Consider the following 27,991-nt stretch of genomic DNA (forward strand, 5'->3'; position numbering starts at 1 on the left):
GTGTGAACATTTCAAAAGAACTTCCACAGTGCCCATTTTGACTCGCTGAGAGTACAGGATAGGAACCAAACTTCAACTATATCCGAATAATTTCCTGTTTTGAAGAGGAGCCTTGAAATGCTGATTTACTGCTCAGGATCCAGATTTACTTCGGTGATCTAAAGTAAGAAAGATGTAAATCAAATGATGGTATGAGATACGAATTTGCAGGAATGCCATTATTTTCAAATATTCATTAAAACATTGGAAGTAACTTTGGTGTCATACATACACATAATTATTTCTCTTCATAGAAGCCAATTAGACTGTGCATGTCTTAAAGTACCATTTCTGTACTGGATTTATGCCATAATATAAGACTTAGTCCTAGTTACCGATACATCCCATGTCATCAAGAATTATGCTGGTACAGTCAGTAACTCATTTGAGTTTTTCAGTATGACTTAATTTGTTCAGAATGATTCTGTTCATTAAGTCAGTATTCAGCATGAGGAGTAGTGTGTCAGACGATGAACTCTCACAGGCTGGTATTGACACAGCTTCTTCAAAGTTACAAACAGATCCTGGTTCTACCCTTCAACTACCTATTTACAGTCACATTCCTTTGAGTTTTAGCTTCAGTTTTAGAGTTTTACAACAAGTAACATTTTAGAGATTTAACTAGTAAAATGTGTGAATATATTAGAAGTACCCATGAATGAGTGCGTGAGAGGCTCTTGTTTGTTTGTTTGTTTTTATTCTTTGCCAATGGAAGATTGTAATCCAGATAGTTTTTGCCAGCTGTGTGAAAGTAAAGGATTCTAGAAAAGCTGGAAAAAGAATTATACAAATGGCTTGAATGCTGAATCTTGAAGCCTTGTTTTATCACCAGCACTTTGAAATGGCTCTGTTATTTGGATTTGTGCTTGCCTTCTACTATTGCCAAGTGGTCTGCAACAGTGGTGTGAAGCAGGAATTGGATGAGAGAGAATGTCTGCTTTCCAGCAGCACTGTCTGCTTGAAGGAGAAGGCCCATCTGGATATGTCTTCTGGTTTTTATCAGCCCCCCAGTGCCATTCTAGCAACAAGATGGTTCCAGTGTCTTCCTAGAGGTTCTTGTAGTAGCAGGCCTCATGGAGCACTGCCCTAGGGAGTTAGTCAAGCCAGTTTTATGGTCTATCAGTGCCTGGGAAAATTGCTGTCTATAGGATGTGCATAGGGCCTGGTGGTCAGTGGCCATGGCTGTGGCCCATGTATCTGTTGAAAGCAGTCTGCAGAGAAACTGTAGATTAGAAGAACTTATGTGGAAAAGTAGTAATTGTGGATGGATACCCTTTAGAGGAGTTAGGACTGTGGGGCTTTTCTGTACTGCAGTGTGATCTGAGCCTTGCCTAGCTCCACAACTGGGAGCATGCACAGAGATTGCTTGGGAAAAAGCATGGCTGTAAGGAGGTCAGAAATTCCATGACTCATCGGTAATGATTGTGATGCCTTAAAAATCACCCATGCATCATTTATTGGGAAAATGGTAAAAATGAACTTCATTCTAATCTCAGACTGATGGTGAGTGACAATAATAAATGAAGAAATAATGAGGAATAAAGAGAACAGCAGATGTACGAACAGAGTTAAAACAGATCTGTGCCCCCAGAGAGCTAGGGGGCACTCAACACTTTCAAAGGGCATTTGTTTCTCATTGCGCCGCAGGATCTAGAGAAACTTACATGGTGGCAACTTTGGCATCTAATTAGAATGTAGACTTCTGAGCATCAGTGAAAAGAACACAACGTATATTAAGTCCAAACCAAAGCGTGAGATGTGGATGTCAAAGTATCATAGAAATATAATGAATTCTATCTTTCAGAAGAAACACTGATCTTTCTTCTCCTTCCTTATGTGACCTGCTGGCTGCACACAGATTAAGAAGTAAAGCCGTAAGCATCTTGGGTAGTTTGAATATTTTTCCAAGGAGCTTTACAAGCATAATTTCTGTAGGGCAATCACAGTAGTAATCTCTCCTCTGATAGCTGGGAACAAAGCCACAGGCTATCAATTAAAGATAATTTTACTGTCTAATTTCCCATCTCATGCAGTAGCAGAACCAAGCTGTACACCCTTCTCAAGATTTCTAGTAAAGACTTCTTCAATTTATTGTAGCTGATAAGTAATACAAACCTAAACATGGATTCAGCTTTGAACTTTTGATGTGTCACTCTGGCATGGCATACATTTGCATATCCATTTGCAAGTTAAATTTGTCTGAGCCCCTGTCACAGAACTTGTGTGCACATGCACAGTTCCTGGGCAAGGAAGAAGACCATAGCAGGAGGGAGAGGGTTTGTTGCTGAGCCTCTGCTTGGCCCAGTGACACTCAGTTACTTGGGCTCATGCTGGAGCAGCCGTTGAGCTGCCTGCCTGCCCCACTGCTTGCTTCCTGCTGTGCACCCTGGCACAGCCACTCATGCAAACAGCTATTTACAAGTTATCAGGCAAAATCAAGTGTCAGATGAAGAGAACCCGAACATCAGGTAGGGACCAATCGCATAAAATGGATGCATTCAAGTCTTACAGTTCACCTTCATGAAGGCAGGATATAAGCAGTCTTCATTTTGTGTAATTTTAAAATTTGCTAAGTTATTTTTTTCTATGACTCCAGTAGCAATGCAGTAATAAATAATGTGTTCCCTTATGACTCAGTAGTTGCCAATGCAATTTTAAAAATATTTGTATATTTAATAAATACACGGTTTGCATTCATAAAGGATGCAGGATAATTACACATGTTCAATATGCAGCGATACGTCACTTTAATAAATAACTTAAGCATACAGGACAGCCTGAGCATTAGTAAAATAAACCTGCTAGCTTTTCTACATGTCTGTGGGTGCTTTCATCAGCTGTACATAGTTAAAACCCCTGTACACTTCAATTCAAAGGACTGCATTCGTTTCAGGCTGTGTCAGAAAGCAACACCTGGTTCCAATTGCTTTCTGAACAGAAATAGTATGGCAGCCCAAAATCTGGTGATCAAAACAGTGTTTTCGGAATAGTAGCTGATGTTTGAACTCATGGTAATTTTGAGAATACTCCAATGAAGGATTACCAAAAATGGAGGATATTATTCTTAACTTGACGCTACCTGGACCTTTGTGAAATGTTGTATGCCATGAATGCAGTAAAATAATGTGTTTAAAGCTAAGATAAATAGTAAAAAAAAGGCTGTAAATATTACCGTGCTAAGAAAAAAAATCTATTTTTTCTTGTCTTGCTCATTGAACTTATAGTCAGTATATTAAAATCTAGTTTATGATCAAGAGTTTCAGAGAAGAAGCTTTCACATTTTTTGCAATTATGCCTATAAGAGCCAGCAGGAAATTATGGGCTTGTCTTACAAATGACATTACAGACTCACAAATTAAAATGAATATAAATGACAAACAAAATAGCATTGAGAGATAATGTTTCTTAACTTAATTAGTAATCCTGCTTTTGAACACTGTTTAGCTAGGAGATTTTTTCCTAACATTATTTGTGAAAATGAGCCTTCAGAATAGGTGCATGCTCAGTATATTTGTTTGCATGACCACAGAAAGCTGTTGGATTAACGAAGCCTGGTTTCGTACAGATTTGTGCCCTGTTCCTTGTAGCCTCCTCCCTGGCCAAGAAGAGGCACCTAGGAGCTGGTTGTCCAGTGTCTGACACATGCATGATGGCTGAGCTTTGCCTGCCTTGCCCCAAGCTTGGATAGTAGTTTGATCTCTCTTCTTTAACCTGGTGATGATTTTCAAGAAATTTGTATAACCATAATGGTCTTTTAGACCATATGTGGTTGAAATTGGTCAACTTCAGGGTAGAGCCTTTTCTCAGTGTTTTGAGTAATGCTCCAACAGGATCCTTCTTGCCCTGTAATTAGCTATAAGCCATTTGCTGATGCCCTAAGTGCGTGACTCTTATGTTAAAGATCCACTCCATAGCCAAGAAGAGCAGCATTGCAGGAAACTTTGCTGAGTTGCCCTGTAACACTGCTGCTGAGTATTGATTGTAACTGGGAACCTAGAATGATTTATCCTTCAAGAGGTGTGATGGGAATCTATTAAAAAAAATGTGGGAAACAGATTTTTGAAAGGTTGACAAGGGAAACAAACAAAAAAAAAAAGAATCCCACCCAGAATTCATATTTTTCTATAAACAAGAATGGTATAAAGCTTTGTAAAAAAAAAAAAAAAAAGTATTTGCATGAGCAGTTTATTTTGGGAAAATCAAAGCATTTCCTTCAACAGTCATTCTTGGAAATGGCTGAATTGTTTTAACCAAAATGTCCTAAACCAAACAGCATGATATTCCCCAGCATGGAAACTTTAAGGACAAGTGGTTCCTCTTTGGCAAAATTATAAACAATTTAAGACAGAGTCTAAAAATAGAGAGTGACATTCAGTGCGAGACAAAGGTGGTATAACGAGCTCTGCCCAACTTATAATAACAGTAGATGCAGCAAGGCTTCAGAACCAAATTCCAGTAAAGTGATTCATCTCTTTGTGATGCTGAAGCAGTATGAATTGAGTGCTTTCTTGGTAGAGATGGGGCCAATTGCCTCTGTTAGGAATTTCCATTTCTAGTGTCCATCCCGGTTGATTTTGGTAGCTTGCAAGTGACATTTTTGAATTGTTCCTGAAGGCAGCTTTCTGATTTAGCAGGTTAACTGTGGCTTCAGATAAACTCCTCATTGGTTTTCAGTATTCCTGTATGCATTTTCAAGAGCACCTCATTTAAAATCCATAAAGCTATGTAACAGTGGTTGTATAGTGGTTGTACTTATGTAGAAACTTGTATCTGAAAATCAGAAATGTGTCTTTTCTGAGAGCAGACCTTCATGTGCTTGCATTACGATAGCTAATATATAGTGCATGACACAGATTTCTTGCAATAATGCATGAGAGCAGCCCTGTTCCACATAGAGACATGCATTTCTGGGACCATGTTGGGGCTGTCTTCTTTGCTCCAGTGATTTTCCATCTTCGTGATACGTTCCTGTTTTTACGGGGAGGTTCAGACGAGGCAGTGCGCCATTTCCTGGAGGCCACACAGTAAATCAGGATGTGCCTCGCTCTGGGCTTCAGCCTGCAGCAACTTCATTTCTAAACACTTCTGTTTTTCTTCTTTTTGTCTGCATGCGTGTTGCAGATTGCAAATACACATGCCACGCTCACTGCCGAGATCTGGTGCACCTGGGCTGCCGGCGGAATGGGAAATTAATGGACTGCCTCACTGCACATGGCACCTTGCATGGATCTGACAGCGATGGTCAGGTAATAGGTCTCGTGTTCGTGTCATTACTGCTGTCTCTTGTCAGCTCTGTAATGAAACGTGGTCTGCCTGTTTCACCTGGCTGCTTGGAAATGATGTCACACTTTAGCATGGCCAGCAGCACTATGGTTTTGCAGTGTGACTGCTGCCAGCTGGGTCACCACTCCTCCAATCAGTTTTCAGCTAAGCTTGCTGAGAATCATCTCACAAAATGGTATTTCTCCTGTAGGTTTGACTGCCCCAGGAGGGTGGTTGGAGCAGAGCAGGTGTGTGTGTGCTGGGGGGAGAACCTGCAGCCTGGGCTGCCATTAGGCCATCAGCTGTGCCGTGGAGCACCTGGCAGTGAGATGGGTGACCCAGTGCTGTGTGCTGCTGAATGGAGTGCTGTGGGACTGCGAATGGAGCTAAGGGCTTGGTCGTTTGTGACCACTAAATGATGCTTGTGGTTTTGACTGGTGTAGTTTTATTGTGCCTCTCTGCCAGTAATTTCACATTTCCTGAAATTCCCCAGCAGCTTCAGTTTGTTGTGATGTACTCCCCTCACTTAGAGCACCACATTGCTTCTCACCTTGTATTTCACCCTCAATGTCAGCACCTTCTCCCTGCCCCTCCTTCCTCAGTAGACACAGCAAAGCAGCACATGACTGTAGGGAGGTAGGGATTCTCCATGAAGGAGGTTCACACAGTGATAAAGAACCATACAGATCTTTAGTGCTCTGGTAGAAGTTGCATTGTGCTAATTAGCTCTTGCCTTTATCCATTTCCAGATAATTTACCTTTTGTCACCCATAAAAGTCTACCCACACTTAATGAGGTGTTAAGCCACTGGACTTTCACGTGAACTAGTTGAAACTTCTGAGTGCATCAAAATGTCTCCACACCCTTGAGATAAGCTTGCCAAGCATGCACTAGACCAGCACAGAACTTTATCTGGGAAAAAGGCTAAATCTGTTTTCTTTGCAAAATTATTCTGGCATTCTGTGGATGGAGTGTAATCTGTAGGGTTTTAATTAGACTTGGAGTATGCTTTGGAAGCAAGTCTTCCAGTTGTCCTCACTTTTTTGTTTTGGTTTGTATCAGCAGGCGGTCTCAGAGTACACAAACTCAGTTCATTTTCAGGTTGAAGTTAAACTGCTGAAGTCTCTGCGAAGGGGCACACTCTGATGTGCTCCAGCCAATGATGGCCATTCAGCCCACAGGAACAAGACTGAGATTGTCCTAAATAAAACCACCGAAGTCTTCACACTGATGACTTCACAGCACTGCACCAAATTGCTTTGGTTTGCAGAATTGCTCCTATTGCACCACAGGATTGTTAATGTAGGCGTAAGATGTTTGTCACAGAACAGTCCTCAGAAGCAAACTGATAAGTGCTCCAGTCTGCTTTTGCTTTATCTGCATTATGACTTTGAAAATCATGTGGTATGCAAAACTAGTTGATTTTGCATCACACTATGTTAGCAAAATGCATATCTGCAAAGAGCATGCATGTGTTTGGGGATATCTCAGCCATACAGTGAGTGTCCACTGAAAACATGATGGGATTACAAAGAACTGCTGGAACTCTGTGGTATTTATGGAGAGGAATGCCTTACTAATAACCTGTGTAATCTTGCCAGGGACTGGTCAGATAGGTTCACGCTCTGGAATATGGACAAACTGCTTGACGTTGCTAATAAGCCCTTGGAGATCAAAAACCTGAACTTTGCTATCCTTTCTGTATGTGGATGTATGTATACACACGTATATTTCATGATAAAAAGGTCTAGGAAATGTAATTACATATCTGTTTGGAGAGATCAGTAAAGCTGTGTGGTTAAATATTCGTAAATGAAGCTCACAATTTCACAGTTAGTGCAATTACCCGATGACAGAAATACACAGCTCAGGTGAAAAGGGGGTGGTGTCTAGCTAATTGTCTGGCCTTAAATGGTTCCCTCTCAAAGACATTCCTTATAGAGATTAAAGCAGAAAAGATGGATTAATACCCTCTGCTGTCTCACAACAGCACCCTTGGGAAAAGCAGTGAGAGAGCTGCCCGTGTCCTCCAGGAGCAAGCAGAGGGGCTGGTCGTGGGTGAGGAGAAAAGAGGGAGTGCTAGAATGGAAAACTCTGTGGGCACCAAGGCTGCCACTAAATGTAACTGGGGCTGAAAGTAGTTTCAGTTCTCTCTACTCAGAGAGGTGAGACTCTTTGACATCTCTTTTATAAAAAAAAAAAAAAAAAAATGCCCTTTGGGAAGAAAAGAGACAGTACAAAGCAAAATATCACTGTGCAGATGTGTTCAGCTCTTGATGAATAACGAAAGCTACCATTGAGTTACTGATTACTCTCCCATACTCACTGTTGGTAATGGTTTGTTTGCTGTACAGCGTGCATGTTTTTTATGGCTTGTATATTTAAAATCTCTATTAAACCTGATTATGCTTGGTAATAGTTGAAAGGAAAAGAGGAAGACTAAATGTTTTGGCAGGCAGAGCATAGTTTCATTTTTGCCAGTGACTGGGATTGATTTCAAACCTGGAGCTGATTTCAATTCCAGTTGTGTGCATTGCTCAGGCTGCTTTTATAGAAATCCATTTCACATAAATAAAAGCCATGATATAGTATATAAGCTAGGAATTGGTCCCAAACTTTCAAAGCAAAAAAATTTAAGTGATATCCACAGCAGTTCTCTGCAGTCTTCCTTCACAGTGTGAATATTGCTAGTATGACTTTGTGCAGTGCTGACTTAAATGATAATGTATATGTGTATATAAAACATAAATGGCAACATTTTAAGAAGTCTAATTTAGTATATCAGATATTTGGACTTCTTTAATAGTCTCTAGAGTAGGTATCATGAGAATGCAGCAGTTATCCTCTGGAGCATTTATCCACCAGGTGTTCCTGAGCAGGCTGCATAAACTTTTGGGTCAAGGATAACTAAGACATTTGTTAAGTACTTCAATTAGGACAAAGGCAACAGATGCATTTAAGCAGAGAGAATTTTTTTTTAAATTGAAAGAGGGCATTGGAGCTTTAGGTTGTGGTTTTTGTTTTTGTTTTGTTTGTTTGTTTGTTAAGTATCTATTCCCGCAAGAAATGTCCCATTTTTGCAGACTTTATTGGCTTTATATCTTTTGATGACAATTTTAATACTGCACACAGAAGGCATTAAAACCCAGTGAGTTTTCTTTCTCCATCAGTGATCTCCAGCAGAGGGCAGGGAGCACAGTACAGCACAGCCCCTCTGCCCACAGCTGCTCCCAGCCCCGGCCTCTGCCGGCAGCTCTATGCTCCTTCTGCTGCCAGAACAGCTCTTACTACCCGCAGCTGCTTCCCTACCCATCTCCTGAAGAACTTCTGTGAAAAAAAAAAAAAAACAAAAAAAAAAAAAAAAGCAGCAGAAAGCATGTTAATGTGTATAAGCAAGAAATTCTGACCATCTCTTTCCAGCCTGTGGGTTGAAGGTTTTCCATCCCTTGCCAGAAAGGGATATCTTGCTGGAATTACCATGACTTCAGGTTTCTTGGAGATAACTTCCTCTCCCATGTGGTGTTTTTATTTTGGCAGAATTTGAGACTTTTTTGGTGTAGTTGCCTGGGATTCCAGATGTCTGACAGCTCAGGCAGCTATGCTTTACCTAGCTCTCAGGCATTCAGAAAGCTTGGATGTCTTGGATGTGCATAATGTCAACCCCACTTGGATTTGCTTGAAGCCCAACAGTAAAGGTTGGATGGGGCACACAGTGAGTGGACAGTGAGTGGACAGACAGATGTGTCACCATAGCACCAAATGACATATTATGGGAATTCAGATGTCTAACAGGGCAGGATTCAGCCTGATGGCACTTTATGGGAATTTACAGCCCACAGAAGAAGCATTTTTTTTCCCCTCAAATTGCATTTGAAGTCCTTGAATAATAATACACAGGTCTGACCTTTCAGACAGAGAGGTAGCAAGTTCTCTGATCAGTGGAAACACAGCTGAAATCCAGAGATCGATTCTTGGTTGTTTATTAATCAACTCCATTCAAACCACTGACTTTCTGGCTGCTTAAAAAGAAGCAGACAAGGTTTCAAGTTACAGGCAAAAACTACTCTTAGACCAGAGGAATATTACAAGCGAACATCTGATTTTTGCAGTTTGGTGTTGTTATATTCAAGACATTTGTATGAGCTCCTCAGGAAAGGACACACAGTGCTTCCCCAGTAATGCCACCTTCAGCTTGAAATATTGTCAGCTATTGTTATAAGATCAGTGTTAGAAGATCCTTCAGCTTGTATTTTAAATACACATCATCCTTACCACAAACATCTTCCACAACCATTTCCAGTTTGTGCTGTCAGTGTTGTGCCGCATATGTGATGTAAAATACTGACTGCATGTCTTTATTGCAGCAGTCTTCTTCCTTGTCCAAAGCTATTAATATCTTCACAGGACCTGTGCAGGCTCTGCAGAGCACAGATGATCACGTTACAGATTTAATAGAAGTAATATAGGCTTGCACGTCCCATGTGTTCGAGTGGCTGATATTCAATTCAAACGCCTAATCTTGCTGGAGAAAAAGCTGCAGGAGAACCAGTCTTGTGAGACATTGTTTTATGTGTTATGTAGACAATATAAAGTGACATAGACACACACCAGCACCAGGGGTGGCCAGGTTCTGCCTGAGCAAGCAGGGGGAGCTGATAGCGGGTGAGAGTGCTGTGAGTTGTGCCAATGATGGCTTGCAGCAAGGAAATCTGAGAACATTCTCTTTGTTATCTTTTGGGTAGTTATTCAACATGCAGATCGGGCCAGTGATCACCAAGAGGACTGTTTTTATGGGGCATGTGTAGACAACTGGGTTTTGGCTGCTTGCACTGAAGAGATGCATTTTACTGTTGTCACAGAATCACAAAATGACTGAGGCAGGGAGGAACCTCTAAAGGGTCTTTGCTCCAACCGCTGCCCAGCAGAGCCACCAGAGCAGGGTGCCCAGGCCCACATCCAGGCAGCTTCTAAAGATCTCTGAGGAGGAGACCCCACAGCAGCCTGTGCCAGTGCTCTGTCACCAGCACAGTAAAGAAATGTTTCCTGAGGTTCAGAGGGAACCTCCTGTGCTTCAAGTTGTGCCCATTGCCCTTTGTCCTGTCCTTTGGTATTTTGCGCCACTAACAAAAGCCTGGCTCCATCTTCTTTGCATGGGGACAGAGGCCAACAAGAATCTCATGGAGTGCAACATGGAGAATAGCTAAGTTCTACACCTGGAGAGGAACAACCCGAGGCACCAGTGTATGCTGAGGACGCCCAAATGGAAAACAGCTCTGCAGGAAAGGACTTAATAGTCCTGGTGAATACCAAGTTGGACTTAAGCCAGCAACATGCCCTTGCCTTTAAGGTTAATGGCGTTCTGGGCTGCATTAGGCAAGGTGTAGCTAGCAGGTCAAGAGAGGTGATCCTTCATCTCTATTCAGCAGTAATGAGGCTGTACTTGGAGTGCTGCATCTAGTTTGGGGCTCCCAGCATAAGAGAGACATGGATGTATTAGAGAGAGTCTGACAAAGGGCCACCACAATGATCCTCCTATGAGGAGAGGCTGAGAAAGCCTGGGTTGTTCAGCCTGGAGAAGAGCTGGCTCAAGTAGGGGTCTCATTAGTGAGTGTGATGGTATGTGTGAGATGCCCATTTGCTTGGTGATAAAGCACTGTCCATGATAGCGCCTTGTTCAACCGTCAAAACTTGAGGAATGAGAGAAAATGAATGCTGGATGGGGAAGTTGTGAATATGGGACATGATGGCAGCTCCCGTGAGTCTCTGCCCCTCTGCAGAGGCCTACATTGATTTTTTCTTGAACATTCTTGTGAAATAGATGACAGACAGACAGCTAAACTTCTCCTGGAAGTCAACTGGTAGATAGGATGGCAGTCACTTTCACCCCTCCCTTCACAAGCTGCCTGATTATTTACTTCACATCCACAAAAATACATGGATATATAATCATATACCTCAACCAAAATAAAGTTATCGGTAGCACAGCAGCCATGTCAGGGCTGTCTTAATCTACTAATCCACAGGGGTGATAGTTTTCCAAACAGGGTTCCAAGAAATATTTGATATCACATGCATTTTATTGTGCTTATTCACCAGGCTCATTTTATTTCACAGTTGAGAGTTCAGGAAGGAAGCTGGGCTGGAATAATGATTGCAGACTGCTTAATTCACCCCATGTGGATCTGCCCTAAGCAAACAACAAGATGGCAGCAAGGCTGATTAAAAGAAAAAGTCAAAACTGTTTGGATCTTGGTGTAAATACTTTTGAAGCTTCATTCTCTTTCTCTCTTTTTTTTTTTTAAACAGTATCAGGCTTCTTTTATTGACTCATGGTGTTAGTTGCTGTTGGAAATTTACAGAGATTACTGCTGCCTTTTGACTCAGTGCAGGAAAGGCATGATGCAAAACCTTCCCTGGTGGGGAAGGAAGGTGGGGAGCGGTTTTTGATTATTTTCAGTGATAACATTGCTGGATAAAGGTATGAAAATATTTGTTCCCAGTCTTTGATCCAAGTGGTTTGCCAACCAGCAGCCCCACAGATAGCTGTCAGAAAAGCAGGTAGAGAATAGAGCATATGTTGTTCTGATGCAGTCCCGTTTATCTTAGAAGAATGTAAAGCTTTGCTTCCCTGAGAGCAGGGAATCAAACAAAATAAGGTAGTGTTGTTCTGCACTGATCGTGGCTTCCTCTATGTGAGGACACTGCCTAAGAGCTGCCCTTGGGGCTCTTCTTTGGTGACTGACTCTCAGCCTTTGGTCCGTCCAGAGCGCTTCTCCTCTTGTGTCCTTCTCACCAAACTGTGAGCAGGGGAGCCCACCTTTGTAAGCTCAGTTTCTCTCCAACTTGGCATATGTTATCAGTGGTGGTTTCTGTCCTCCCAAGAATCGTGTAGTACAATGAAGCTCCATTCTCATCTGTGCTGTCTCACAGGAAATGTGGATAAGAACTTACATATTCCCTGTTAACTCTGCAAATAATGCGTATGAATGCATGAAAATTCAGTAATGTAGTAATGTTAGTGCTTCAGTGTATTTATTGGGAAGGGGGACACTGTGACCAGTTACTATGTCATTTAAAGGCAATGACAATGAAATTATCTTACTAAACTAGTGGGGAACAGTCCTTCTGTTCCTACCCAAACCATAAAGGAGTGGCTGGCTTTCCTGGAGTCAAAACATACTGGGTTCTTGACATAACTGTGGGGGACATCAAGCAGTAATCACTTTGTCATGTCTCCTCTGTTTTTATTAAACCTGCTCAACCTATTTAACCTAAGCCTCCAATCCTTCAGTATAGCTTTCAGTCTTGTACCTTTGGTTCCTGTGACCAGATTGTCTACTGCAATGCAAAAGAAGCTGCCCAGATGTGAAAGACTGTTGTGTTTCTTCTAAACACGGAGCTAGAGCTACAAAATGCAGATTCCTACTAGCTTTTTAGATCTGATATGTTCTAAAAAGAATATGCTGGTGATCAGTTATTTGGTTTTTTATTTACTCAAATATTTATTTCACAAAAAACAACACTTTTGAAAATGAGGTAAAGTCTTTATCGTCACTTCATTCAAGATAAACATTTTATATTATGGCTGGGATATTCTGGATAAGATTTTGGTTCCAAGGGTCGCTTTGCATTGATTGCCTTTCAGCTATGACCTTCAGATATCTTCAGATTTATGCTTCTTTTGTTTCTACTCTTGTTTTGGCTTGCCGAGAAAAGAAATCCAGATACTACTTGAAAGAAAAAAGGAAGAAAATGAGAGCTTTGACATACTTGGTGAATAAAGTGTAATGTCTCAGCGAACAGTTTGCAGGCAGCCTTCAGCTGGTCTGACACAGCGCAGCCTACAAGACTGTTCCATCTATGCATGTCCAGGGGGTTGCAGCTGCTTCCATTTCCCTACCCATCTTGATTCAGATTTGGATCACCTTCACAGTCAGGAGTCAGTGGGGAGGTCAGCAACCCAAAGTCATGGGGTGAGGAAGCTGCAAGGTGAAGCGGTGTTGTTTTTCCTTGAAAAGGTACACAGCATCCTGAATCTTCCAGTCACTCCCTTTCTCCATGACCCAGTTCTTAATCAGAAGGCCTCTGGGTGGGTTTTGGATCAACACCTGGCCCAGGTGATGCTGCAGCCATACCACTTGCAAGGCAGAGGTGCCCTGAGAATATAAGCCCAATGGGTTGCCTGCCCTGTGTGGATATTTAAGCAACAAAAAAGGATAAAATTGTATCTGCCCTTTACTTTTGTGATGAAAACTTTTATGGTCGGACCCCAAGAGGTCTTGAAGCGTATACACTACAACCAGTGCCATCAGCCAATGGAGAGCAGCAAATCCCTATTTAAAACATTTTGCCTGCTATGTGCTGCAGTCAGCTGGATAGCCGGATAAAATTATTTGCTTTGCCTAAGTCGTGTCCTGTGCTTCTCCACCTCATTCTCTGCCACTGCTTACAAGTGTGTGTGTAACCATGGCCAGTCCCTTTTCAGGTTTTGTCTTCTCTGACTGCGTTTGTTTACAGCAAGATAAGTACAGTCATTGATTATTTTGCTTTACAATCCTGAATGAGAACAAAGCAGTGGTGATAGTTACCATGGGGCAGCAGGATGAGATCAGCATCCTGTCTAGGGCTGATCTCACCTAACTGACTTCAGGATAAAATTACACTGTCTTGATTTCCCTAAACTTTTGTATCACTGCAGCCTTATCAGACAATTTTACAGCATTTTTCTTCAGGGAGGACTGTCTTGTAGTAAAGCTGACCACTGCTGTTACATCTCCCATCGCTCCTGAATTTGTGTTTAGAGGAATGTTGCTCTGATACACACTCTGCATTTTCCATTCGCACAGTTCTCTCCCTGCAACCTTCCTCTTGCTATCATAACAAGTATTTTCCTTCAAATAACCTTGGAGAGATTTCTTTATCTGCATATATGACTAATCAGCAAGGTCTTATGATTATTATAAAGCAATTTGTTGGAGGTAGGAATTAGAGCATGAAACTGGGACTGAGGAAACCAGATTTGCAGTCCTTGCTCTACTAATGACTGATTAGATATGGCCTTCAGCAAGTCAATTTGGTCTCAATTTTCAGATGTACTGATTTAATTTTTAGTCTCTCGCCTCCAGCTTTCTTTTCTTCCTTATTCCAAGAGGAGGGAGGTGCTCATGGTATGCAAACCTGGTATTTCGCTCTATCTCAAAAATATCTCAGTCTGGGGAGTCAGAAATAGAAAATGTTTTTGGAAACAGTGATGTTGTGATTAATGTTCCTTGCCTATCTGTTGCTCCTAATCACACAGAGAACTAGTCTTTGTTGCGAAATACTGTGGGCAAATAAATGCGGTGTGTGGCACGCCTGTGTGTCAGCAGCAAGCAGAGTTCGATTCCGAGAGCTTGATTGTTTCTGAATTTGTTTCTGCTTTGCCCATACCTCTGAAGTCAAGTACTGCTGAGTGATTCATCACGGCATATTCCTGAGTTTGTCCAAGAATCTGTAATCTGGAGAAAGAATGAAAGGATGAAGATACGATGAGCTGGAAGGTAACTCAGTACAAGAAAGGGAAAGGAGTATGATTTCTAGCAGCTGCATCTGTGAAATATGATCTTACTGATTTCTTTATATTTTCTCCCACAATTAGCAGATAAACCTAGGGAGTGGAACAATTTCTTGGGCTGAACAAATATGAGAAATAAATTTTGGAAATACCTAGAACCCCTATTTCCAGCTGTAACCAGGTATCTACTCTCTGTCCAAGAAGTGACCCTAGCATTATTTGTTAGGTAGATCCTAACTTTGTGGCAGTAGGTGTGCACTTCTCTTTCCCTCTCTTCCTCTTCCTCCTGCTCTTCATCGCAGCCTGCTCCAACCCCTGCACTCCAGCCTTCTCTAATTCTGGTGGAAAGAGCTGCCCTGGGTGCTGGGACAGGAGAACAGAGAGATCTTTGCCTGAGAAGAAAGTAAGAGAGAAACAGAAAAGCAAAAGAGATGCAGACAAAAGCAGCCTGGACTTTTCCCTCTTCTGCTCATCTCCTATGACACAGACTGGATCTCCCAGGGCAACTCTGCTCTTGGGGGTAAGAATCATTGCATTGTAGGAGACAGTGAAAAATGAGATGCGGGGTCCAACAGAGTTGACGAGAGCAGAGTTTAGCTACATCAGATTGAGTTTCAAAAACAGTTTGTAAATATTTATGAACTGTCCTTTTTCTTCTTTTTTTTTCATCAGCTCACACTTTTAAAGCTTCTGTAGACTGCGGTTGCCTGCTGGAGACTCAGCACCGCGTGCCCCGGAGCACTCCTGGCACTGGGAGCAGGAGCTGCCCTGCATCCTGAGCCAGACAGAGAGCTCAGCAGAGATGGGGCCTCTGAGGCAAGGGGAATGTGCCTGCCTCGATTCCACCTATCCCCAGGCCACCCTAACTAACATTAGTTGGCAATTGTCCCTAATACCAAGGGCTGAAGCAGCATTTCATAGATGAGTCCTTTAGATTGTGCTAAAGCAAAATGCTTATGCACTTGGAGCAGTATTTCCTGGTCATTCCACACTCTTCCTCACGCTTTTCATTTCTTTTAAGTCACCTGTGGGTTTTGGCTGCAATTAAGAAGGAAAAATGTTCTGGCAGTTCTGCAGCAGTCAGATTTGGCAGTTTCGCCCGTTACTTCCAGTAATTATCTTCATGTCACAGCTACACCCTCAGTGCCAGCTTTAGGGAAACCTTCCACCTTTCTGGTGTTCTAATGAGGAAATGGATTCTTTAGGAAGTTGCTTGTCTCCAAGAACAACCCTTTCTTTGTGAGCATTTTTGCTGCGGTCTTTTGAAAAATATGCTGATGTGAAAGTCCTGTCTGTGGCCGACCTGCTGGCAGGATGCTGGGGGCAGTGGGCCCTGCGTTCCCTGCAGTGTCTGCAGGGCAGCTGCGGAAGCTGTCAGCTGGCTGAGCCACAGCAGGCAAACCTCTGCCAGCAGCAACGTGTGGAGAGACAGGGCCTCCCAAAAAAGCAGATGCTGATGCAGATGTTAGGGCTGCAATGACAAGGACTGCTGCCCTGTGAGCAGTGTGGGGTCTGTGGCAGGAGACTCCTTCCATGATGTGGACTTGAAATTCCACAAAGCGGAAGGCTCTCAGTGCTGGGGTGCCTCTGCATTTCAAACCCTCACTGCCATAAGCCTCTTATAAAAGGTTTTGCAGAGTTAATTTAAAAGCAGGTCTTTGAAACAGATAGTTTTCAAGAAAACTCACTCCAAACAAGAAGGTGGATGCAGCATGCATGCAGCAAAGAGTGTGTGCTCTCTAGTGTTATTCTGTCAGGGTGTTATATATAAGGGATGTTTCTGATTTCTTTTGAAGTTTGTGAACTGACTGCTTGCTCACTGATTGCTTTCTGTCCTTGTGGTACAACCCATTCTTCAATTATCCTGTGACTTGCTAACTTGGCCACATCAAGTGAGGAGAGGAGCACCCTCAGTATTAAGTTCCCTGTGAACATGGGCTGTAGATCAGTCCGCAGCCCTGAGCTGCACAGGCACAGCCTCTGTGGCCGTGTGTGGCTGGATTCTCTCTGGACCGGGCAATGCAGGCACCGAGTGCAGGTGGAGGACATGGAGGTTTTAACAGTTGGTGTTGGTGGGATTGCCTTTACTGCCCAAGCAGATCTGCAGTCCAGGTGGCACATGGCAGCAGGCAGTGATCCAGGCTCCCTTGGGCAGTGCTTTGTGCTGCAAAGCACTTTGTGCTTCTCTCCTGCAGTGTGGTTTCCAGTTCCTGACTGGAACCTCCCTGCACTGGTGTCACTGAGCAGTCAGTACCCCACAGTTTGCTATCCTCTTGAGGAGCTCCATTTCATCCCATGGGATGGCTCAGTGAGTGAAGCAGCTGCTCTGCTGGGGCAGAGTTCAGACTGGTGCTATGAAAAAAAAACCAACCAAAAACATAGCAAAATTGGTTCCAGTTTATCCTAGCAATCTATGCCCTAAATTGAGGCTGTTCAGCAGCTGCTTCATCAACAGCTGAGCTGTCTTTGCAGGGACTAGGACACCCTGGGAAGGGGCCAAATGGATGGACAGACAAGGGCAGGAATAGCTGCTGGTGCCCAATCCTCATCTCTCCCTGGGGTGACTGTGGCACAGCTCTCGGCATAGCGAGGAAAACCAGAGTTGTGGGTGAAGTCTCCAGGAGCCTGTACAGAGCATTTCTATGTCAGTAGCAGAAAAGAAAACATGTAGAAACAAAGTGTTCAAATGTTGGTGGAAACCAGCTATATTTAGCTGCTCTAAAAATTGCCTGGTATAAGGCATAGAGGAAATGTCTGTGGCAACATACACCCCTATGGTTTCACCTGTTGCAGTGCTTCTTAAGCCCAGAAATGTCAGTAAAATAAGTAGCAAAGCAGCTAAAGCTTCCCCAGAAGTGCCAGCAAACTAAGCTCACTTGTTGAAGCAGCCGTTGCTGAACTATGAATTGACCTTGAGCTGTGTTGATTTACTGTAATTCAAACCATCTGCACTCTGAAACAATTAAAGCCTTCAGATCTCCGAGGAGTTTCCTTCCTCTGATTATAACTTATGTGCTGTGGTAGGACACTAGGGTAAACAGCCAGTCAGCATGGAGCTCCATGCCTGCCTCTTTATGGCACCGCGCACAGTGCCGCTCCGTTCCAAGCTGGCTTTCAAGTGGAGAGTGCAGCATATGCTCTGCGCTGAGTGCTGGAGTCAGAGGCCACAAACAGCATGGGATGGACACATCTGCTGCACCTCCGCTGCCTCCTCCCCCAGCTCTGCATGAAGATAAGGCAGGGGGTTGGACTTGATGATCCCCAGAGATCCCTTCCAACTGCTGTGATGCTGGGATTTGGTAAGGGTTTCTGTAAAATATGGGTCACTGTGCATAGGCGGTGCTGAGCTGTGACCTGCTCCCCAGCAAAGCCCTGGTTCATGTGTCTCACCTGCAGCCTCCTCACTCCTGACAGTGGTGTGTCCGTAATGCTTGTGTCTCAAACCTCTGACCATGCTGGAAGAAAAAGAATGGGATAACAGTTACAAGTTTGCTTCTGAGTTCATCTCCTTTACCACTGACATTTTATATCGCTTTCCAGGAGCTCATTACAGCGCTCTACATCCTTAAAAAATCAATCTGTGTCCATGACCTCCACGTTTGGACATCGCTGCGGTGGGAAAATACCAGCCACTGATTCTGTAGGATCGCTCTAGAATTTGTCACAGCCCGCAGCTGGCAACATTTCACATTGAAAGCACTGCACCGTAAATCCTGTTTTTACATGTTCATCCTCCATTCCTCTCCATCCAAATGATAATAGCATTGAAATTTGGAAGCCTCCCTTTTCAAATCACAGTGAGGAACAGTCATCTGCAATTCATGAATGAGAAATTTATTTTGTAAGAATAATGTGGTTCTTTTCTGATTTTGGAAAACAAGTTTAACAATATAAATGTTCACAACGACCGTAACATTTAATTAATTAGTTTGCTTTTACAGCTAAGTAACCAGTAGCTGTAGCATAGTCTCAGAACCAAGCACAGCCTCTGTGCCTGCCATGACTATGCTGGAGACAGGCAGTGACCCCCAGCCTCCAGCCAGGAGGGGCACAGCAGCTCTGTTACCCATTTCTCAGCACTGTCCTCACCCTGAGGGCAGGCACTGTCCCCACACACATGTCCCTCCAGACACCAGATGTGATGGCTGCAGGCAGTGCTCCCGGGAGAGGTGTCCCACTGCCACCTCAGGGTGGTTTCTGGATCTAATGACCCCCGAGCTCATCTGGTTTGTTTTGAAGAGAATGCATGGATTCACTGTAAAAGAGGGGGTCTAGCAATGAACTGAGGCATAAAACAGACTGTCAAAGCACCCGACCCTGGGACAGGATGGGGAAGCTGAATTATTTGATAGTGTAGGTACAGCTTCTATAAATTCTATGTCATCTTATGAATGCTGTATATAAAAGGCTATCTATCAACAACTAGACAGAAGTGTATCATATGCCAGATTTATGGCTTCCTTTGTGACCTTGGTACTGACCCATATCCAACCAGTGCTGGTGACCAGAGAAGCAATGAGGGGCTGGGCCAGGTCCTGCACACGGGGCTGCATGGCCACGGGCAGTCATGGAGGAGGCATTGCCTAGCTGAGGAGTGCTTGTCTTTGAGGCCAAAATATGTCCCCTTAGTGTTTTTTTTTTTTTTACAGCATCACTGTTTTCTGTTAATGGAAAAGATAACAGCAAGCAACCCCACATATCCCACATCAGCACAGGGCTCGGGCCCTGACCTCTTCACCTACAGCCCAACCAGACGCAGCAGCAGGCACATGCATAAAGAGCTTCTTTCCCTTGGGCTGGGAAGCTGCTCCTGCAAATGCAGTTTCTTTCTTCTGGTCATATATACATAGATATACTTTTCTCCCTGCGTGTGCTGCTGTTCCATGTTACAACGTGGGGAGAGGAGCGCAGGAGCTGCACAAAGCCTCTCCCAGCGCACGAGCTGGGCTTTTCAGGGTGTAGGACTCCCACTTCCCCCATCCCCTTCCTTCCCACTGTGTATGGAGACAGGAGACTGACTTTACATCGGGTGAATTATGGATTCAAGATGAGTACATCATTCCACAGTTCTGAAAGAAAAAATGAAGCATATTTTCCTTTTTTTCTCAGCCTTGATGCATATGCTTTCTTTAACTGCCCTTTCATCTACTGTACTTTTCCCTCGTTTCCTTCAAATATTTTTCGTATATCTATCTTTTTTTTCCCTAAACCTTCCTTCAAAATTAGAAACATACATCCCATCTTTCCTAGGCATGTGCTCCTTTTGCACCCAGAAATTAATCTGACCCTCTGTTCTAAAAATTTCAGAAACTCTGGATAGGAAAACATGATTCTTAGTTCAGAGTGCTACCTTTGTTTGTTTGTCTCTTTTCTACTTTGGCCAATTTGCCTCTTTGTCCAATCTGTTTTCTTCGGGCCCCTGCCCTCCTGTCTCCTGCACTGGTGGAGGAGCAGCATGACAGCAGTGGTGAGAACTGGGAAGCTCGTAGGCTGGTAAATCACAGAATGTGAATGGATTGGAAGGGACCTCAAGGATCATGAATCTCCAACCCACCTGCCACATGCGGGGCCACCAACCTCCACATTTAATACCAGACCAGGTTGCCCAGGGCCCCATCCAAGCTGGCCTTGAACACCTCCAGGGACGGGGCATCAGTGGGACATGGACCAAAAGTGAAAGGCAAGATTTAGCTAAACTTTTCAGAGGCAGTCACACTGGAAATGTGAAAAATGTTAATCGCGTGCATCATCGCAGAAGTAAGGGGGAAAAAACATCAATTACTTTGCATTAGCAGCTTTTCCTCTAGGAAGTCCTCAGCTTAGAGGGGCAGTTTCTAGAGGGTTTTTACTACCTGTTGCAGTCAAGCTTGCTACTAAAAGAGCAAACTGAGATCTCTTAGAGGATGACAGGAGAACTTCTTTGTCTAGGAAATGAGAATGTGGACTTTATTCCCTGATCAGAAGGCTCCTTCCCCCACAGATTTACCCATTAGAGGACAGATGCTTGGAATCAGATTGCAGCTACAGTGCATTAGGGCTCACATTTTCGTGGTATTCACAAGCATGCTGAGCTTCCACAGTTGTGGTTTCTATACTTAAAACAGAAGTTCCTACTTAATTTTAGTGCCCCAAGTACTTTTACGTACTGTTAGCAATTAGGATGAAAATAAAAATGGGGGAATGTCTGTACACTTTATTACAGAATGTTTCCTCAGGATTATATTTTCTCATACAGCAGCTCTGCTGCTTACCCTGGCAAGGCAGGGGTGCTTACAGGGAATTAGATGACAGCACTCCCAGGCTTCCAAGCTTCTTTTATGTCAACTTTTACTTACATTTACATGTGACTCCTCACACCAGTGGGACTCTGCTAGTGGGGCTGAATTCTTCACCTCTTTATTGAGCTGGAGCTATTGGACTACATCTAATGCTGCCAGACTTTTGAGCTGATACTGTTGGGGTTGGCTATGGTGTGAGCTAGTAAGGCCATTGCCACAGGGAACAGATTGCCAGATGCAGTAACATGGCTGTCAGCTTTGAGCTCACACTGGTACTGGCACACCTCCTGGTCTGTCTATGCCACAGAAATATGACCTTGGAAAGGAAGGGAAGGGATAAGGGAAGGGATAAGGGAAGGGAAGACAAAGGAAGCAGTACAGAGAGTCACTCCCTTATATTTGCACAGCTCTTTGAAACCCTCTGAGTAAACACATGACAGACATATGACATACATTTTCATCATCTGTGGTGTAAAATCTACCTTTTTACATCTGTGACAAGAAAGTGCCTGTATAAGCATGCATTTTGTAGTCAACAAAGAAAAAGAAAGGAAAATTGCTAGCAAATGTGTGTGTTCCAGAAAGCATTTCTGCCTGATAGGAATATGAGTATCCTGGAAGAAAGGTTCACGCAGGCATGGCCAAGAATTACATTATGAGCATTGTGAGCCTTTCCATTGGTGCTGGTGGGTTTGGGACAAATGTGAGCTGTGTGAAGCTCGGTGCTCCTGGCACGTGGTGAGGTCAAACCCCATGGCAGTGTCCTCAAACAGCAGAAAAGCCCCTTGGCGAGGGCTGTACTCATAGTATTGTATCATGCAAATCTATGCCATCCCACTCAGCTGTGTCAATGACATTCAGTCTCTTTGAGATAAGAGTTTCCCAGAATATTCAAGGAACGTTCAAGAAACTCTAACCAGGACTGGGATCTAGTGTGTGAACTCACGAGCATGGAAGAGATTCCACAATCTACCTTCCAGATGTCCTCTTCTGTCCTCTTTTGAGGACTTTGGATGAAACAGTTGCACTAAGGGGTCTTATGAGTCAGGTGGAATTATGAATTTGAGGAGCTGGGAAAGGACTCCAGGTAACACTGCCTCAAGTTGTATCTGTCACAGCAAGTACATGGCCCCATCCCATTTCTTCACGAAGCAGGGTGGGGAGGCTGCAGAACTGGCTCCTGCTTGTTTTCAGCCTGTACTCATGCGCCTGTGTGGCTGGAGCGCCCTTGTTTGAATTAGCAAGTCACCAAGTATGAATCAAAGCGTAATTGTCAGTGCTGCCAGTGGCACTAAGCAGAGCTGAGCTATTAATTCGAGACAAATGGGAGAAATGAGTAAACAGAAAGTTTACTGGTCTATGGCAACTGCGGGCCTGAGTGGATGTTCTGTGTCAGTTTTATTTCAACTTTATTGCTTTGCTTTGATCATTTGAAATTACCACTGTTCTCAGCTGGAATTTAGAAAAACTAAAAACACATGATTTCTGAACTAATTATTTTGATTTTAAAGCTATATTCTGTTACAGACTATTTTTCTTCCTCTGCAACTTGTCTTTGTATCATTTTTTGCTACACAAATCGTGATTTGCAGAATGAACATCATGGAATAATTATATTTTGCTGTAAAAATGCTACAAATAAGCCAAATCCAAAGTGTTGGTAAGTAGGAACTCTTTTTGATTTCAGTCTTACGCATATTCAAAGCTTTAGTATGTCCCTCAGGGACTAATCATGGGTAGAGCTGTGTGTATGGTTGAGGCTGTACAGGATCAGAGCCAGCACTTGCCAAGATGTGTGAAAGCAGAAAATGAGGGGGAGAGAGAACCTCAGGGCTTCAGAGCAACCAAAAGGGTTCCTGCTGCAACCAGAGGCAAGAGGCATCTTGCAAATTCATAGTGGTTGTCATTATGAATGCCACTAGGGTCGTTACTGGAATTCTTCTTGCACAATACTGGTGAAAGCAGGAGGCAATCTGCAGACTCCTGCCTTAGCACTGCGGCTGCACCCAGCCTGGCTGCAAGACCTGCCAAGCCATCAGCATTCTGGCTGACACTGAGGTCACACATTAGTACTTCACAGGCTAATAGGTTCTGAAAATATTTGAAATTGTGGCATATTCTTAATTCCCCGTTATCCTTCTGGCCAAGGAAAACCATGTAAGTTGCTCCTGAGGTCTCCACACTACTGCTTGTATTTTAATAGAAAAGCAGTCGAAAATGTTACAGGACTCCCCACGCCCAATCCGCATCTTGCTTTTAGCTTTCCTCATTCTTTGACAGTGCTTTTTGAAACAGTCTGGTCAAAATCTGGAGAAAGGTCCAAGGCCTGTGTACAGAACAGTGTGTCTTGGGCAATGGCAGCCAAGCAGCCATAGTGGTGGAGTGAATGCTCGCTGAGTTTCCCATTTTGTTGAGCTCTCCAAGTTTATATGTCAGAGGGCTGAGGGGATGTTTTAGAAACATGTAAACACCATGCAATCACTGATGGAGTTAATGTAAACGCTGTAGCATGTTTTATCTGTTGTCGTGTTGTTTAGTCTGGGGAAGAGGAGAATAGGGGAATGATGAGAGACCTTGAATATCCAAAAGGTTGATATAAAAACCGCAATGGACTGCGCGCTCCCTCCCTCCCTCCTTCCATCTCTCCCTCCCTCTTTCCCTCTCTCCAATTTTGTTAAGGTTTTAGGTGAGATGGCAGGAGAATCTTTCTAACTCCAGTAGGTAGCTAAAAAGCTCTGGAACAGATGACCTGCAAGGGAGTGTTTATACTACCACACCTTGCTCTAAGAATAGGTTGGCTGAAGGTCTGTGGGGATGCTACACAGACCTTGGTTCTTCTTCAGAGCAGTGGATGCATTTACTGAACTGCCCTCGAAAGTGCCCTTCAAACAGATTTTCATCTGGAATTGTGATCTCTCCAATAAAGAGACTTGTTAATGCAAATTGACAAATGAAACTGCAAGGTCTTCAGATGAAGTCTGCCTTTATGAAATTGAGTACCTAGTACTACTTCAGCTGTGGTGGCTGAGAGTCCAATCCTTACCAAATTAATAAAATTATCCACACCTGTTTTGGCATTCAGGAATCTTAGCTTTCATTTTCACTTTCCTGGAAAGCTATACCTGATGTTTTATTTCTTTAAATTGACTCTCCAAAACCACAAAGTAATTTAAAGCTGAATTTTATCTTTGAATCTAATAGTGATTTTAAATATTGTTGCTCCCCTTAAGCAACAAATATCTACATATCACACAAGTTAACCTTCCCTGTGATTGCTCTGTGCTAATATTCATTAAACTTGTTCTGTAACCTAGAGTGCCCATTACTATTTTTGCTTGATGTACTTGAGCCACCACATTCTAGTGGCTTGAATGGGCTGTAATTTAAAAACACTGTGACATTCTATGTGTGTCATCAAGCTTTATTAAATAAATTTTAAAAATGTTATTCATGTTTTCTTCACAGGTGCATCTGTGGCACTGCTTGCTACTTCATTAAAATAAATAAAAAAGCATCTTCATTTTCTTGCCAGTTGCCTGTGTGATCACATGGTAGCTACTTCCAGTTTCATTTCTCATAGAACTAATTCTTGGAATAAAAAAGCCTCATAGTGCTTGTCTGTTTTAAATCTTTCTCCTGTGCCATATTTCCTAGCTTCTAACTTCACTGTTTTTACCTAATGCTTCACTAATGCTCCTTAAAAGCACATATGCTTTCAGAAACTTTATTACTAAATTTATCTTCAGATATTGCCCTGTTTACATCATGCAGTGTTATTTTGCTCATTGTCTACTACTTAAGAGGACTGTCAGAGGCGACTGAAAATAATCCAAGGCTGGTGGTAGTCTGGAGGTTTCAGTGCAGCACCTAATGAACAAAGGCTGTTGGATGAATCATACCTAAGTAAGATGAATAAATTCATTTCAGAAGGCAGAAAAGTACTTGTCTAGGGAGAAACCCTAAAAATTTGGGCAGAGTTTGCCTGGGAATGCTAAAATGCACGTGGGAAGTGTAATCCATGCATCAGTGTGTTACATTGCCCTTTGGTGTCCCATCAGTGGAACGTGGAGCCCCTTCCAATTCCCAGCTAGAAAGCCTTGATGCTTAGCACCCACCTGGTCCATGTTGCAATACAGGACAGCAGTCATGGAGAGGACATGTCTGAAGACGACTTACTTCTCCTTTTAAAGGTTCTGGAAGTCTTAGTGGGTACATGACACTGATTACCATGTAGGTGGTGTTTGACCAGACAGCGGTATCTCAAGTGACAACACATTGATTGCTGTGCTTTAGAAGGAAAATCTGTGCTTGTTGGTGCTGCTGTAAATAAAACGTAGGCCTGAAAAATTAGCAGATTTTATCTTACATTCATAAAGCACAGTGAGTGTCATGCAATCTGTAAGGTTACATATGTTGAGTCTTTTAGTTCTGACTAGAATGTACTATACTGAAATGACTGATCTACAAGCTGAGATCACCTGGACTACTTTAAAATTCATTTTAAAAAATATACCTGTATATTAAGATAGGGAAACCAATTAATTTTTAAACATCAGTCTTAGAAAACACATAATAGGATTTGCATATATTATTGCAAGCACCATGTAAATCAAAATTAAAAGGTATCTCATCTGCTTGTACCTTCATGTGAATTCTTTGACTCAGTGCCACATCTGAAAAAAAAACAAAACAAGAAACACTGTCAAAATTAGTAGGCTCAAAAACTGAATTCTGCTTGAAGAATGAGTTCTTACTGGAATATATGTTACAAAGAACTTAGATGTACTTTCTCCATCAGTTTTTGTTGCAGCAGGAGAAAACTACAATGGAAATCTTTCATTATCATCAGTAGAAATGATGCTTCATGGACAGGTGAACATCATGCCTTGTTGTCATAAATTGGAGCCAGGACTTGCAACAGATCTGGCACAGACAGAAGCTCCTTTGTGGCAGCTTATTGCCTTCTTGGTCCTGTTTGTGAGCTTGATGGTCCACCCACACATGATCAGTTCTGAGGCTGTGACTAAGCAAACAGGCTGTGTACATAATGCCTTTTGTTGCTGAGAGTCGGTCAAGTGTGCCAACGGGTAACATTTAGAACACCTTTGTAGCTGGAAAACAAAAATCCCATGTAGTGGTGCACTCAAGTCTCTAAAAACCTTTACTATGATCACGATCATAGCTAGGAGCATTACACCCTAAAGCTCTGGAAGCTGGGTTTGGACAGTCCAGCACATCTCTAGTGGGACTTCTTTTCAGCAAGGCTCTGGTCTTAGCAAGCCACATAACACAAAGATCATTTGTCTAAAGCAAGAGTTTTAAAAACTCTTAGTTGCATTCAAGTAACTTGGCATTATGCTTAAAACTATCTCGAATATTGGGGAGCTTTCCAGTTCCAACAAGCGGGCTAAAGAATTGACACATTCACATCTACTCTGTTAAACTCTATCAGTTGTTTTCAAAAGCTATGCTGCCTTCCAGTATGGCAGATGCCAAATTTTTAGGAAGACCTGGGAGAAGCAAAGCTGGCAGGTAAGAGAGGAGATAGCACCTCCGGACTGACCGACTGCTATCAGTGCTCAACCTGAGTGTTTTGGCTGGTAATGGGTGACTTCATTGATATGCAGGGTGAGAAATCATAGAATCATTAAGCTGGAAAAGACCACAAGATCATCCAGTGCCACCACCAACCCATCCCCTCCATGCCACTGACCACATCCCTCAGTGCCACATCTCCACGTTTCCTGAAGACCTCCAGGAACGGTGATTCAACCACCTCCCTGGGCAGCCTGTGCCAATGCCTCACTACTCCTAAGAAGTTTCTGAATAGATCATGAAGGGACAGAGAAGAGAGAAAGGAGACATCAGCAATGGGAACCCAGGCACATACATGGCTGAGCACGAAGACTACAAAGTGCTGCATTAGAACACAGCTTGGTAGACACACAGCTTTACTTAAACTAATTCAAGTCCGTGCTGCTGCCAGAGATGCCTCCTACCCTCACTCCCACTCCCTGCCCTGGCTGCAGGCCCTGCTCCGGGCTCATTTTCCCCTGGAGATCAGTGGCATAAGATCAGCATCGCGGGGCCTAGGCCCTGCAGGAAAGGCAGGTCTACTTTTTGGGCAGCTGCGCGGGCCGAGGAAGCCGTGCCTTAAAGCCAATATCCTGTCGCTGACAGCGACCAGCTTTAGATAAATTAATGGAAGAGATGAGAAAACCCGAAGCAGGTAATTACGGAGCGAGCCGGCCTTCAGGCATTGTCCGCCACTTCCCCCGCTGACGGCCGAGCGCGGTTTATGCCCCGCATCATCCCAGAACTGCTGGTTCTGAGTACGTTTTCCAGCCGCGGTCGCGGCGGTTCCTGCCCTGCCCGCAGTCCCATCCCCGCGCACTCGCGGCGCCGCTCGCACGGCAGCCCGGGGCGATGGATTCCTCGCGCTTATCTCTGCTGGCCCACGGCGGGGCGAGGTAGCGCCGCAGTAGCGGCCAGCTGCGAAGTTTAAATTCAAGTTCTCCTAGAACAAACCGAGAAAGACTCGCAGCCGTTCCGCCCGAGGTTACTTTTTAACGCGTTATTAGGGCAAAGTCCCCCGGCGAGTTGCCCCCTCGGCCACCTCCTCGCTGAAAGGCCCAGGGGCGGGCAGCGCCCAGCCGGAGCTCCGTCGACCTGCGGCCCACGCCCGGCCTTTCATCTCCGGCCGCGCGCTTCCAGCCCGCCCCGGCGGCCGTCAGCGGAGCTCCTCGGGGCCGGGCGGGGAAGCGAGAGGTGTCGGCGGGACCCGGCGCGCCACTGCCCCGCGGAAACTTGTGCGGCAGGAAGGGAGGGCGGGAGCCGGGGAGCGGCTCCTCCTCCTTCT

General features: G+C 43.7%; 1 long non-coding RNA gene across 1 annotated transcript; it reads right to left on the reverse strand.

Annotated features, from left to right (window-relative positions):
• Positions 1–12,842: 12,842 nt before the first annotated feature.
• LOC122159126 lies at positions 12,843–27,652 on the reverse strand. Its single transcript, XR_006168387.1, has 4 exons — positions 25,248–27,652; positions 18,245–18,309; positions 14,731–14,798; positions 12,843–13,488 (listed from the first exon to the last, which is right to left on the reverse strand). It is a non-coding gene; the product is annotated as an uncharacterized LOC122159126 (long non-coding RNA).
• Between the last annotated feature and the right edge of the window lie 339 nt (positions 27,653–27,991).

This window comes from Centrocercus urophasianus, unplaced genomic scaffold (assembly GCF_019232065.1).
Source record: "Centrocercus urophasianus isolate 14NV4802_14NV808 unplaced genomic scaffold, USGS_Curo_1.0 seq_15, whole genome shotgun sequence".
NCBI classification, from domain to species: Eukaryota; Metazoa; Chordata; class Aves; order Galliformes; family Phasianidae; genus Centrocercus; species Centrocercus urophasianus.